The sequence below is a fragment of the Hemitrygon akajei genome, chromosome 10, assembly GCF_048418815.1.
Source record: "Hemitrygon akajei chromosome 10, sHemAka1.3, whole genome shotgun sequence".
NCBI classification, from domain to species: Eukaryota; Metazoa; Chordata; class Chondrichthyes; order Myliobatiformes; family Dasyatidae; genus Hemitrygon; species Hemitrygon akajei.
In genome coordinates this window covers 67,902,850-67,916,940 of record NC_133133.1, presented here as the reverse complement: position 1 = coordinate 67,916,940, position 14,091 = coordinate 67,902,850, and the positions used below count along the sequence as shown (strand labels likewise).

Genomic DNA, 14,091 nt, shown 5'->3' with positions numbered 1-14,091 from the left:
TCTGGGCACCGGTCAGGTCCACCTTTCACCGAACCCCTCCAAATTGTGCTCGAGGGCAACCATAGTGAAGAACTCTCCTCCTATCTGGTTGATTCACCTGAACTGCACTGGTGCTTGGTCTCCCCTGGTTATCTCAGCAAAACCCATCGATTGATTGGGACCAGCTTATCTGTCTACCTGTCTGGGTCTAGCTCAAGCTCCACTCCATGAATCCTCCCTTGTGTCAGCTAAGGATGTGGACATGTCTGGGATTCCAGCTGAATATACTGATATTCTTGAGGTGTTTGGTAACAAGGCCACTTACCTGGCCATACGACTGTACCGTGGACCTCCTACCCGGTACTAATCTTTGCCGAGGCCAGCTCTTGTCCCTCTCTCAACCTGAAATGGTTGCCATGGAGAAGTACATTAAAGCAGCATTGGCCTTGGGTTTATCCATCAGTTAACCTCGCCAACAGGAGCAGGCTTCTTTATTGTGAGCATGAAGGATGGCAAGTTCCGTCCCTGCATTGATTATCGGCCTTTAATCAATACCACTATGAAGAACCGCTACCCTCTTTTCCTGCTTGCCTCTGTATTCAAACATCTCCAGGGAGCAATCATATTTTCCGAGATTGATCTGCGTAAAGCTTATAATCTAGTTTGTATCAGAGAAGTAGATGAGTGGAAGACAGGTTTAAGCACCTCCACTGGCCTTGTCTGGCCAATGTTCTTGCTGTTTTTTTCAGACATTTGTTCTCGATGTGGTCAGAGACACGTTGAATCGGTTTGTTTTTGTGTATTTGGATGACATTCGTATCTATTCCTACTCTCATCAGCCATATATACAGCATGTCCGGAGTGTTCTCCAACGGCTTCTTGAGAATAATCTGTACGCCAAGCCTGAGAAGTATGAGTACCATAAAGGGCAGGCATCATTTTTGGGCTATGTGTTTACACCATCCAGTGCTCAAATGGACTCAAGTAAAGTTCAGGTGGTTAAAGAATTGCCCAAACTGTCCACAGGCAAACAGGTATAGTGCTTCATGGGGTTTCCGAACTTTTATCGCCACTTCATCCAGAATTTTGGCTCTATCGTAGATCCCATAAATCCACTCACCTGGAAGACCCTGGCAAGACTCCATTGGACCGATGATGTTGACCAAGCATGTTCAGAACTAAAGCAACGTTTCTCCAATGTCCCATTGCTGCAACACCCAGACCCATCACAGCCATTCATAGCCAAGGGGAATTCATAAGATGCTGGCATTGGAGCTGTCCTCTCTCAGCGCTCTTCTGCAGGTAGATGGCTTCACCCTGGCCTTTCTTTCCCTTGCTTGACTCAGGCTGAGAGCAATTACAATGTTGTGAACTGGGAACTTCTGGTTGTCAAGGAAGCCCTGGAGGAATGGCAACACTGGCTGGAGTGGGCAGAGCGTCCATTTTCAGTTTGGACAGATCACAAGAACCTCCCTTATATTCAGGATGCAAAGAGAATTAACACACGTCAAGCCCGTTGGAGTTTCTTCTTCACCCTCACCTATCGTCCCTGCAGCAAGAATACCGAGGCTAACACTCTCTCGCAGCAGTTCAATGGATCTAAGGACAATGCTGATCCAAAGCCTATCCTTCCTTGCTCATGCATTGCTGCCAGTGATCTGGGGAATAGAGATGGAGGTGAGGGCTGCCCCAAAGTCAGACTCAGGCTCAAGTGAGGAACCTGCCAACTGACTGTTTGTCCCGGCTGCGGTGCTCTCCAAAGTATTGGAATGGGGTCACTCCTCCCATCTGGCTGGCCGTCCAGGAATTCAAGGGACCCAAGACTTTATCAAGAGCCAATTATGGTGGCCATCTATGTCCCAGATATCCACAACTTCACATCTACCTGTCCCACTTGTTCTCAGAACAAGATATCACACCAGAGTCTTGCAGGACTGCTATGCCCACTGCCTGTGTCCCAGCACCCCTGGTCCCTGCCCTCAGTGGATTTCATCACTGGGCTGCCCCTGTCAGATGGAAATACTACTATTCTGGTCATTGCAGATCAGTTCTCCAAGGCAGCCCACTTCATTCCCCTCCCTAAACTTCCATCAGCTCGTGAGATGGCCGCCTTCACGGTTCAACATGTGTTCAGGCTATGCGGCTTCCCTCAAAGCAGAGTGTCTGATTGTGGACCACTGTTCACTTTCCACTTTCAGAAGGCCTTCTGTTCCCTTGTAGGAGCCACAGACAGCCTCTCATCGGGTTTCCACCACCAAATTTAATGGCCAGACAGAGAGAGGGAATCAGGAGTTGGAGCCAACCCTGCCTTGCCCTGTCTCTCCCAAAACACATCCTGGAGCTCCCAATTGATTTGGGTAGAGATTATCCACTGTAACCTCCAGTCATCCTCCATTGGTATGTCCCCCTTTGAAGGCTGGAAGGGATTCCTGCCACCACTCTTCTCCGACCAGGAGATGGGTGTAGGAATTCCTGTTGCTGAACAGCTGTTCCAGCACTACAAGCTCTCCTGGAGACAAGCAGTAAGACCATACGACGATAAGACATAGGAGCAGAATTAGGCCATTTGGCCCATTGAGTCTGCTTCATCATTCAATCATGGCTAATCCTTTTTTTTCCAACTTAGCCCGATTTCTGGCCTTCTGCCTGTAATGTTTGATGCCATGCCCAATCAGGAACCTATCGAGCTTTGCCTTAAATACACCCAACAACCTGGCCTCCACAGCTGCCCAGGGCAAAAATTTCCACAAATTCACCACCCTCTGACAAAAGAAATTTCTCTGCCTCTCTGTTTTAAATGGATGCCCCTTTTTCCTGAGACTGTACCCTCTTGTCCTAGACTCCCACACCATGGGAAACATTCTTTCTACATCTACCGTGTCTAGGCTTTTCAACTTTTGAAAGGTTTCGATGAGATCCTCCTCCCTTTCATCCTTCTAAATTTCAGTGAATGCAGACCCAGAACCATCAAATGTGCCTCATATGATAACCCTTTCATTCCCAGAATCATCTTTGTGAACCTCCTCTGAACTCTTACCAATGCCAGCACATCTTTTCTTAGGTGTCAAGAGAACAACCTCTCCCTCAATGTTGCGAAAACCAAGGAGCTGGGCACCGAGGACTTCACGTGTTCCATACACATCCTTAACAATTGACTCCAACGTCTTCCCAACCACTGAGGTCAGGCTAAGTGGTCTATAATTTCCTTTCTGCTGCCTTCTTGCTTTCTTAAAGAGTGGAGTGAAATTTGCAATGTTCCAGTCCTCTGACACCATGCCACCCTTTCAGCTTTTTGAATATCTTCTCCCTTGCAATAGTAACTGCACTCACCGCTAGTGTCTTCCACAGTTGAGACTGATGCAAAATACTCATTTAGTTCGTCTGTCATCTCCTTGTCTGCCATTATTATTTCTCCAGCCTCATTTTCTGGCGGTCCTATATCCACTCTCATCTCTCTTTTATTTTTTATGTACTTAAAAAAGCTTTTACTATCCATGTTGATATTGTTTGCTAGCTTGCTTTCATACTTAATCTTTTCCTTCCTAATGATTCTTTTAGTTGCTTTCTGTAGGTTTTTAAAAGGTTCCCAATCCACTTTCTTCCCACTAATGTTTGCTTTGTTGTATGCCTTCTCTTTTGAGTTTACATTAGCTTTGACTTCCCTTATCAATCCCAGTTGCACTATTTTGCTATTTGAGCCCTTCTTTGGGCTTCTCTGCTATGTGCTCAGAAACAACGTGCTCAGTAGGCTGATCTGCTCCGGCAACAGGGGAGGCCTTTCAAGCCAGGAGAGGAGGTTTGGCTGGCTTCCCCTGAAAGCTGAGAGCCACAAATTGGCCCCGTGCCGCATGGGACCATTTGTAGTGGAAAGGTCTATCAACAAGGTATCGTATAGATTGCGCCTAACAGCATCAATGAAGATCCACTCAGTGTTCCATGTTTCCCAGCTCAAGCTTGTTACTAGCTCTCCCCTAGATCCCGCTACCCACCTCCCCCTCCTTCCTGCTTAGTGGTTCTCTGGTCTTTACTATACAGCACCTCCTGGCCATCTCTCTGGGGACGGGCAAAGTGAATTGGGAAGTGCATAGTCCTGAGGAATGCTCTTGGATCCTGGTGAATGAAATCTTGGACTGGTCTCTCATCCAGGACTTCCAGTGCGCACAGGTCTGCGGTGCCTCAGGAGCTGTGCCTAGAGAGGGGTGTCCTGTAAAAACCATGGTCTCGGCTGCAGGGCCACTCCTCGCGATCAGGCTGTACAGCAGCTTCAGCAATTGTGCTCATGAATATGAGTTATCACTGTTTCATTATGGTGTTATTTAACTACCTTCTTTTTATTGTGTGTCTTGCTGAGACATGAGCAAAGCACAGCAACATTGCTTTCATCCGTGGTGTTGGCATCTACTTTCAGTTCAAGAGTTTAGTTAAGGGTTCTGTTGGCCTGGTATTTATTGTTTTCCTTTCTCTTAAAGTCCAACAAAGTTCACATTAAAGTCTGTGAACAGTCAACTTGCATCAGTATATCTCCACACTTGGGCCATATCCGAGAGCCTCGACATACACATTGCATCGAAAGGACAGGCAGGAATGACTCTATGTTGAAAGAAGTGACATAGAGTCGGAAGGTGTTGAATCGTTGCAGATAGAGCTAAGGAACTGCAAGGGTAAAAAGACCCTGATGGGAGTTGTATATAGACTCCAAACAGTAGTAATGATGTGGCCTAAAAATTTCAACAGGAAATAGAAAATGTATGCTAAAAGGGCAATGTTACAATAATCATGGTGGATTTCGGTATGCAAGTAGATTGGGAAAATCAGGTTGATACTGAATCCCAAGACAGGGAATTTGCAGAATACCTATCAGATGACATTTTAGAGCATCTTGAGGTTTGATCCACTAGTGCAATGGTACTTTTGGACTGGGTGTAACAGTACATAATGAACTGTATTTAATTAGTGAGCTTAAGGTAAAGGAATCCTAAGGAGACAGTGATCATAATATGATAGAATTTACTCTGTGGATTAAAAATGAGAAGCTAAAATCGTAAGTTTGAGTTTTACGGAGAAGTAAAAGGAATTACGGAGGCTTGAGAGAGCAGCTGGCCAACATTGATTGGAAGGGGATGCTAGAAGGAGAGACAGCAGAATAGTCATGTCTGGTTTTTCAGGGGGCATTTGGAAGGTGCAGGAAAGATACGTACATCTCAAAGATTGAAGAAGTATTGCAAAGGGAGAACGAGACAACCATGGCTGACAAGGGAAGACAAAGACAGCATACAAACAAAAGCGAAAGTGTATGATATAGCAAAAATTAGTGGGAAGTTAGTGGGCTGCGAAGCATTTAAAAATAATAGAAAACAACTAAAATATCTAACACAAGGAAATCTGCAGATGCTGGAAATTCAAGCAACACACACAAAATACTGGTGGAACACAGCAGGCCAAGCAGCATCTATAAGGAGAAGCACTGTCAACGTTTCGGGCTGAGACCCTTCGTTGGGACTACTGAAAGGAAAGATAGTAAGAGATTTGAAAGTAGGTGGGGGAGGAGAAAATGCAAAATGATAGGAGAAGACTGGAGGGGGTGGGGTGAAGCTGAGAGCCGGACAGGTGATTGGCAAAAGGGATACAGAGCTAGAGAAGGGAAAGGATCATGGGATGGGAGGCCTACGGAGAAAGAAAGGGGGAGAGGAACATCAGAGGGAGATGGAGAACAGGCAGAGTGATGGGCAGAGACAGAGAAAAAAAACGAAATATATCAGGGATGGGATAAGAAGGGGAGGGGCATTAACAGATGTTAAAGAAGTCAATGTTCATGCCATCAGGTTGGAGACTACCCAGTCGGTATATAAGGTGTTGTTCCTCCAACCTGAGTGTGGTTTCATCTTGACAGTAGAGGAGGACATGGATAGACATATCAGAATGGGAATGGGACGTGGAATTAAAATGTGTGGCCACTGGGAGATCCTGCTTTCTCTGGCGGACAGAGCGTGGGTGTTCAGCGAAACAGTCTCCCAGTCTGCGTCGGGTCTCATCAATATATAAAAGGCCACACCGGGAGCACCGGATGCAATATACCACACCAGCCGACTCACAGGTGAAGTGTCGCCTCACCTGGAAGGACTGTCTGGGGCCCTGAATGGTGGTGAGGGAGGAAGTGTAAGGGCAGGTGTAGCACTTGTTCCGCTTGCAAGGATAAGTGCCAGGAGGGAGATCGGTGGGAAGGGATGGGGGGGACGAGTGGACAAGGGAGTCGCATAGGTAGCAATCCCTGCGGATAGCAGAAAGGGGGGGGGGAAGGGAAAGACGTGCTTGGTAGTGGGATCCCGTTGGAGGTGGCGGAAGTTACGGAGAATTATACGTTGGATCCGGAGGCTGGTGGGGTGGTAGGTGAGGACAAGGGGAACCCTATCCCGGGTGGGGTGGTGGGCGGATGGGGTGAGGGCAGATGTGCAGGAAATGGGAGAATTGCGTTTGAGAGCAGAATTGATGGTGGAAGAAGGGAAGGCCCTTTGTTTAAAAAAGGAAGACATCTCCTTCATCCTGGAATGAAAAGCCTCATCCTGAGAGCAGATGCAGCAGAGACAGAGGAATTGTAAGAAGGGGATGGCATTTTTGCAAGAGACGGGGTGGGAAGAGGAATAGTCCAGGTAGCTGTGAGAGTCTGTAGGCTTATAGTAGATATCAGTAGATAAGCCGTCTCCAGAGATGGAGACAGAAAGATCAAGAAAGGGGAGGGAGGTGTCAGAAATAGACCAGGTAAATTTGAGGGCAGGGTGAAAGTTGGAGGCAAAGTTAATGAAGTCAACGAGCTCAGCATGTGTGCAGGAGGCAGCGCCAATGCAGTCGTCGATGTAGCGAAGGAAAAGAGGGGGATGGATACCGGTATAGTCTTGGAACATGGACTGTTCCACAAAGCCAACAAAAAGGCAGGCATAACTGGGACCCATACGGCTGTCCATGGCTACACCCTTGGTTTGGAGGAAGTGGGAGGAGCCAAAGGAGAAATTATTGAGAGTAAGAACTAATTCGGCTAGATAGAGGAGAGTGGTGGTAGAGGGGAATTGGTTAGGTCTGGAATCCAAAACGAAGTGGAGAGCTTTGAGACCTTCCTGGTGGGGGATGGAGGTATATAGGGACTGGACGTCCATGGTGAAAATAAGGCGGTGTGGGCCAGGGAACTTAAAATCATTGAAAAATTCAAAGCGTGAGAAGTGTCATGAACATAGGTAGGAAGGGATTGAACAAAGGGGGATAAAACAATGTTGAGGTATGCAGAAATGAGGCCGGTGTGGCAGGAGCAATCTGAGACAATGGGTCTACCTGGACAGGCAGGTTTGTGGATCTTGGGTAGGAGGTAGAAACGGGAAGTGTGGGGTGTGGGAACTCTGAGGTTGGTGGCAGTGGATGGGAGATCCCCAGAGCTGATAAGGTTGGTGATGGTATAGGAGACAGTGGTTTGGTGCTCCTTAGTGGGGTCATGATCAAGGGGTAAATAAGAAGAGGTATCAGAAATATATCTATAAATCTATAAGGAGAGAAAAGATGAAATATGAAGGCAAGCAGTCCAAAAATATGAAAGATGTTACAAAAGTTTTTCAGATGTATAAAGGTTAAAAAAGAGACAAGAGTGGATATCATACCACTGGAAAATAATAATGGAGAGGTAGTAATAGGGGACAAAAAATGGTGGACAAACTGAATAAGAATTTTGTGCCAGTCTTCACTGTTGAAGACACTAGCAGAATGCCAGAAATACAGTATGAGTGTCAGGGGCAGAAGTTAATGTAGTTACTGTTGCTAATGAGAAGGTGCTTGGGAAGCTGAAAGGTCTGACAGTAGATGAGTCACCTGGACTAGATGGACTACACCCCAGGGTTCTAAAGGAGGTAGCTGCCATATGGGACGCAAGGCTGGACCCATGAGGCGGCACGGCACGGCAGCAGTGGCCTTTCAGACCTGGTGTTACTTTAATTTTCTATTTTAAGTTTGATACAGAATTTTCGATTAGGACACATGGATAACAAAGCGGCTATCTACCATCGCCAGATACTACTACAATACAGAGATCATCCAAAAACAAACCTTCACAAAGATCTGCTGGCTGAATTACACAACGTCGGCTTGCTGAGGGGAACCGGCCTATAATCCTCGGACCTGCCTGATGTTGGGAGCCGGAGATGGAGATGTCGAAAGTGATGTGCGAGGAAGCAGATGCGAGGGAAATGGGCAGGAGTCCGTGACAGGCTAAAAGCAAACCCTAGCCAGCCGGCTCTCCCATCCATTCTGCTCTCCAATGTCTGCTCCCTGGACAATAAAATGGACTACATCCGACTCCAAAGTAATACTCGGCGGGAGTACAGAGTTTGCTCCGCGTTTGTCTTCACAGAGACATGGCTCACTGATGGGATTTCAGACGCTGCCATCCAGCTAGACGGGCTAGCTTTGTTTCGTTTGGACAGAGATGCAGCTGTCTCCGGTAAGGCTCACGGTGGCGGTGTCTGTGTTTACATCGACACAGAATGGTGTAAGAACTCTGTGCTGGTTTCCAGACACTGCTCATTGTTAGTGGAGTTTGTGGCAGTTCGATGCAGACCATTTTATTTGCTGTGGGAATTCACCTCTGTCCTTATATTCGGTGTCTACATGCCCCCCAGCGCTAATGCTAAGGAGGCGCTCTGTGAACTGTACGGGGCTATTAGCGAACTGCAGAACGCACACCCTGATGGTCTGTTTATTGTCGCCGGTGATTTTAACCACGCGAACCTTAAGTCAGTGCTCCCCAAATTCCATCAGTATGTGGACTTTGCAACGAGGGGGGAGAACGCATTGGACCTGGTTTACACTAACATTCCCCACGCGTACCAGGCAGAGCCCCACCCCCACCTCAGTTACTCAGACCACATCTCTGTTATGCTAATCCCAGCATACAGACCGCTCGTCAGGCGCTCCAGACCAGTTCAGAAGCAGGTGAAAACCTGGCCAGCAGGAGCCATCTCTGCTCTTCAAGACTGCTTTGATGACACTGACTGGCACATGTTCAGGGAGGCTGCAACCAATGGCGACTCTACCGACTTAGAGGAGTACACAGCATCAGTGACCAGCTACATCAGCAAGTGCATTGATGATGTTACTCTGTCCAAGACCATCACTATACATGCCAACCAGAACCCATGGATGACCGCAGAGGTGCGTGCGCTGCTGAGGTCACGCGACTCCGCCTTCAGAGCAGGCGACAAGGCAGCTCTAACAACAGCAAGGGCCAAACTGTCCCAGGCCATCAGAGGGGCAAAGCGTGCACATGCTCAGCTAATCTACAGCCACTTTCAGGACAGCGGTGACACGCAGCGCATGTGGAAGGGCATCCAGGACATCACCAATTACAAGACAACATCACCTGACTGTGCAGGTGATGCCTCCCTCCCAAATGCGCTGAATAACATCTATGCCTGGTTTGAGGCGGAAAATGACATGGCAGCGAGGAAGTCCACCACTCCTGCGAATGACCAGGTGCTGTGTCTCTCCATGGCCGATGTGAGAAGAACCCTGTACAGGGTCAACCCATGGAAGGCTGCTGGACCAGACAACATTCCTGGTAGAGTGCTCAGAGGATGTGCAGACCAGCTAGCAGATGTTCTCACTGACATCTTCAACATCTCCCTGAGCAGCGCCACCATTCCAACGTGCTTCAAGGCCGCCACCATCGTCCCCGTGCCGAAGAAGTCTTCAGTGTCCTGCCTAAATGACTACCGTCCCATTGCACTTACATCCATCATCATGAAGTGTTTCGAGAGGCTCGTCATGAGGCATATCAAGACCCTGCTGCTCCCCTCACTGGACCCCCTGCAGTTTGCATACGGTCCCAACCGCTCAACAGATGACGCCATTGCCACCACCCTCCACCTGGCCCTAACCCACCTGGACGAAAAAGACACATACGTTCGGATGCTGTTCATAGACTTTAGTTCAGCATTCAACACAATCATCCCTCAGAAACTGATTGGAAAGCTGAGCCTATTGGGCCTGAACATCTCCCTCTGCAACTGGATCCTAGACTTCCTGACTGGGAGATCTCAGTCAGTCCGGATCGGGAGCAGCATCTCCAACACCATTACACTGAGCATGGGGGCTCCCCAGGGCTGTGTGCTCAGTCCACTGCTGTTCACTCTGCTGACCCACAACTGTGCTGCAACACACAGCTCAAACCATATCCTCAAATTCGCCGATGACATGACCGTGGTGGGTCTCATCAGCAAGAATGACAAGTCAGCTTACAGAGAGGAGGTGCAGCAGCTAATGGACTGGTGCAGAGCCAACAACCTGTCTCTTAATGTGAACAAAACAAAAGAGATGGTTGTTGACCTCAGGAGAGCATGGAGCGACCACTCCCCACTGAACATCGACGGCTCCTCTGTAGAGATCGTAAAGAGCACCAAATTTCTTGGTGTTCACTTGGCGGAGAATCTCACCTGATCCCTCAACACCAGCTCCATAGCAAAGAAAGCCCAGCAGCATCTCTACTTTTTGCGAAGGCTGAGGAAAGTCCATCTCCCACCCCCCATCCTCATCACATTCTACAGGGGTTGTATTGAGAGCATCCTGAGCAACTGCATCACTGCCTGGTTCGGAAATTGCACCATCTCAGATCACAAGACCCTGCAGCGGATAGTGAGGTCAGCTGAGAAGATCATCAGGGCCTCTCTTCCCGCCATCATGGACATTTACACTACACGCTGCTTCCGCAAAGGAAACAGCATTATGAAGGACCCCATACACCCGTCATACAAACTCTTCTCTCTCCAGCCATCTGGGAAAAGGCTCCAAAGCATTCGGGCTCTCACGACCAGACTATATAACAGTTTCTTCCCCCAAGCTATCAGACTCCTCAATACCCGAAGCTTGGACAGACACCTTGCCCTACTGTCCTGTTTATTATTTATTGTAATGCCGGTACTGTTTTTGTGCACTTTATGCAGTTCAGTGTAGGTCTGTAGTCCAGTATAGCTTTCTCTGTGCTTTTTTTTATTACGTAGTTCAGTCTAGTTTTTGTACTGTGTCATGTAAACCAAGGTCCTTGAAAACATTGTCTCATTTTTACTATGCACTGTACCAGCAGTTATGGTCAAAATGACAATAAAAGTTGACTTGACTTGAAATGCAGGGCACAGGCACTGAAGTACTGGGGGCAGGACGGACAAGGTGTGGAGACCATGGCGTTCGTGGAAACCGTAGCATGCGTGGAGACTGTGGCATTCAGAGATGATCTTGGAACTCAGGGATGATCTTGGGGTCCAAGGTGGTCTTGAGGCTTGGCTTCAGGCTGGGGCCTCGAGGCTTGGCTTGAGGATGGGTTCTTGAGGCTGAGGTCTTGAGGCTTGCCTTGAGCCTTGGCTCGAGGATGAGGTCTTGAGTCTTGGCTCGAGGATGGGTTCTTGGGACTAGGAATGCTGGGAGGATAGCCCCCTGGGCAGGCTGCAGAACTCCTGGGTAGGGCCTGGACCTCCCAGGCAGGACACAGGGGCCTGGGCAGGTCACAGGGCACAACCTATCAGAGGTGAGGGATAGGAGGGGCAGAGCCCTCCACCAGGCAACAGCAATCTGGCCTGGCTTACCCAACGGAGGCAGGGGGTAGGAAGGGAGCTCGGTCCAGGGTGACTTCAAGACTCACTGTGGCCAGAAGACTTGGGCAGGCACTGCATAACTCACTCACAGAACTTGTCATTAACCGTGTTACTCCAAGCTGAGACAGAGAAGACACCCCCACCCCCAACTATACTCTATCCCAGAGCCCCCTATATTCACAGCCAACCGATAGGCATCAGTTGCGCCTCCTTGAGCCCAACCAAGCTAAGATGATCCTCAGGTGTGACTATTTGAGTTCAAGGTGAAACGAGGGGTGGTCAAAGGACCCGGAGTCAGGAGTCCAAGGACCGGATCAAGAACTGGAATGCGGACTTCAGACCCGACCATAACAGTAGCTGAAGACATTCTGAAAGCATTAGGAAACATCTTTGAAGAATCACTAGATTCTGGAATTCTTCCTGAGGACTGGACATTTGCAAATGTCACTCTGCTAATTAAGAAGTGGGGGGGGGGGGGAGGTTGAAGAAAGTCAATTATAAACCAATTAACCTGAGCTGAGTGGTTGGCAAGATGTTGGACTGTAGTATTAAGAATGATTTTTGTGGTGCTTAGAGGCACATGATAAAATGGGGCAAAGTCAGCATAGTTTTCTAAAGGGGAAATCTTGCCTGACAAATCTGTTAGAATTCTTTAAGGAAACAACAGGCAGGTAGACAAAGCAAAGTTAGTGGATGTTGTTTATTTGGATTTCCAGATGGCCTTTGACAAAGTGCCACACATGAGGCTGCTTAACAAGATCAGAGCTCATGGTATAATGGGAAAGGTATTACAACAGATAATGATTGACTGACAGACAGGAGACAAAGAGTGAGAATAAAGGGGCTAGAAGGCATTGGTCAGACTGGAGTATTGGAGTATAGGAAACTGATACAGGACTTTGTGATATGGTGCAACTCAAATTACCTGCGTCTCAATATCACCAAGACTGAGGAGATGGTGGTGGACTTTAGGAGATCTAGGCCTCATATGGAGCCAGTGATCATTAATGGAGAATGTGTGGAGCAGGTTAAGACCTACAAGTATCTGGGAGTGCAGTTAGATGAGAAGCTAGACTGGACTGCCAACACAGATGCCTTGTGCAGGAAGGCACAGAGTCGACTGTACTTCCTTAGAAGGTTGGCGTCATTCAATGTTTGTAGTGAGATGCTGAAGATGTTCTATAGGTCAGTTGTGGAGAGTGCCCTCTTCTTTGTGGTGGTGTGTTGGGGAGGCAGCATTAAGAAGAGGGACGCCTCACGTCTTAATAAGCTAGTAAGGAAGGCGGGCTCTGTCATGGGCACAGAACTGGAGAGTATGACATCGGTAGCAGAGCAAAGGGCGCTGAGTAGGCTACGGTCAATCATGGAAAACCCTGAACATCCTCTACATAGCACCATCCAGAGACAGAGAAGCAGTTTCAGCGGCAGGTTGCTATCGATGCAATGCTCCTCAGACAGGATGAAGAGATCATTACTCCCCAATGCCATTCGGCTTTACAATTCAACCGCCAGGGGTAAGATATGTTAAAGTGCCGGGGTTAGGACTGAGCTTAAGTTACCATTCAATGTATTTTAGTAAACTATTTAAGAACTTTTTAAAAGCTATTTATTAATGCTTTTTGAGAGGGTGATTTTAGATGCATATCATATTTATACTGAGTTAAGTATTGTATGTAATTAGTTTTGCTACAATAAGTGTATGGGACATTGGAAAAAATGTTGAATTTCCCCATGGGGATGAATAAAGTATCTATCTATCTATCTATCTATTGTGAGCAGTTTTGGGCCCCTTATCTAAGAAAGGATGTGCTGGTTTTGGAAAGGATCCAGAAGAGATTCATGAGAATGATCCCAAGAATGAAAAGGTTAATATATGAGGAGTGTTTGATGACTCTTGGCCTGCACTCCCCGGAGTTTAGAAGAATGAGTGGAATCTCATTGAAACCTATCAAATATTGAAAGTTCTGTGTAGAGTGGAAGTGGAGAAGATGCTTCCTATCATGGGTGAATCTAGGACCGGAGGGCACAGTCTCAGAACCAAGGGTTGTCCATTTAGAACAGAAAATGAGGGAAAATTTCTTTAGCCAGAGGGAGACAAATCTGTGCAATTCTTTGCCATAGACGGCTGTGGAGGCTAAGTCCTTCGATATATTTAAGATGGAGGTTGATAGGTTCTCGATTAATCAGGGTGTCAAAGGTTACAGGGCGAGGGCAACCGAATGGGTTTGCAGCAGAATCAGCCATGCTGAAATAATGGAGCAGACTCAATGGTCCAAATGGCCTTTGTTTTATGGTCTTATCTAAAGTGAGAAATAATGTTGACTTGCATTGTTAGGAATTTTGCTTCTCTGTATCTGATTTCTAGTCAATCTTGAAGTTCTACAGCCTATGGCATCTTGTCTGCACATGCTACTCATTTATTGCCAATTAGCTACATTATTATGTTGATTTCCCATCAGTTCAAAAGGGATAATCTCAAAAATAAAGTCCCCAG

At 47.5% G+C, this 14,091-nt stretch overlaps 1 protein-coding gene across 2 annotated transcripts in view; it reads left to right on the top strand.

The window, feature by feature from the left end:
• pcdh19 (protocadherin 19) overlaps positions 1–14,091 on the top strand; it is a 426,596-nt gene that overhangs the window by 364,394 nt on the left and 48,111 nt on the right. The gene's annotated exons all lie outside the window — the stretch shown is intronic.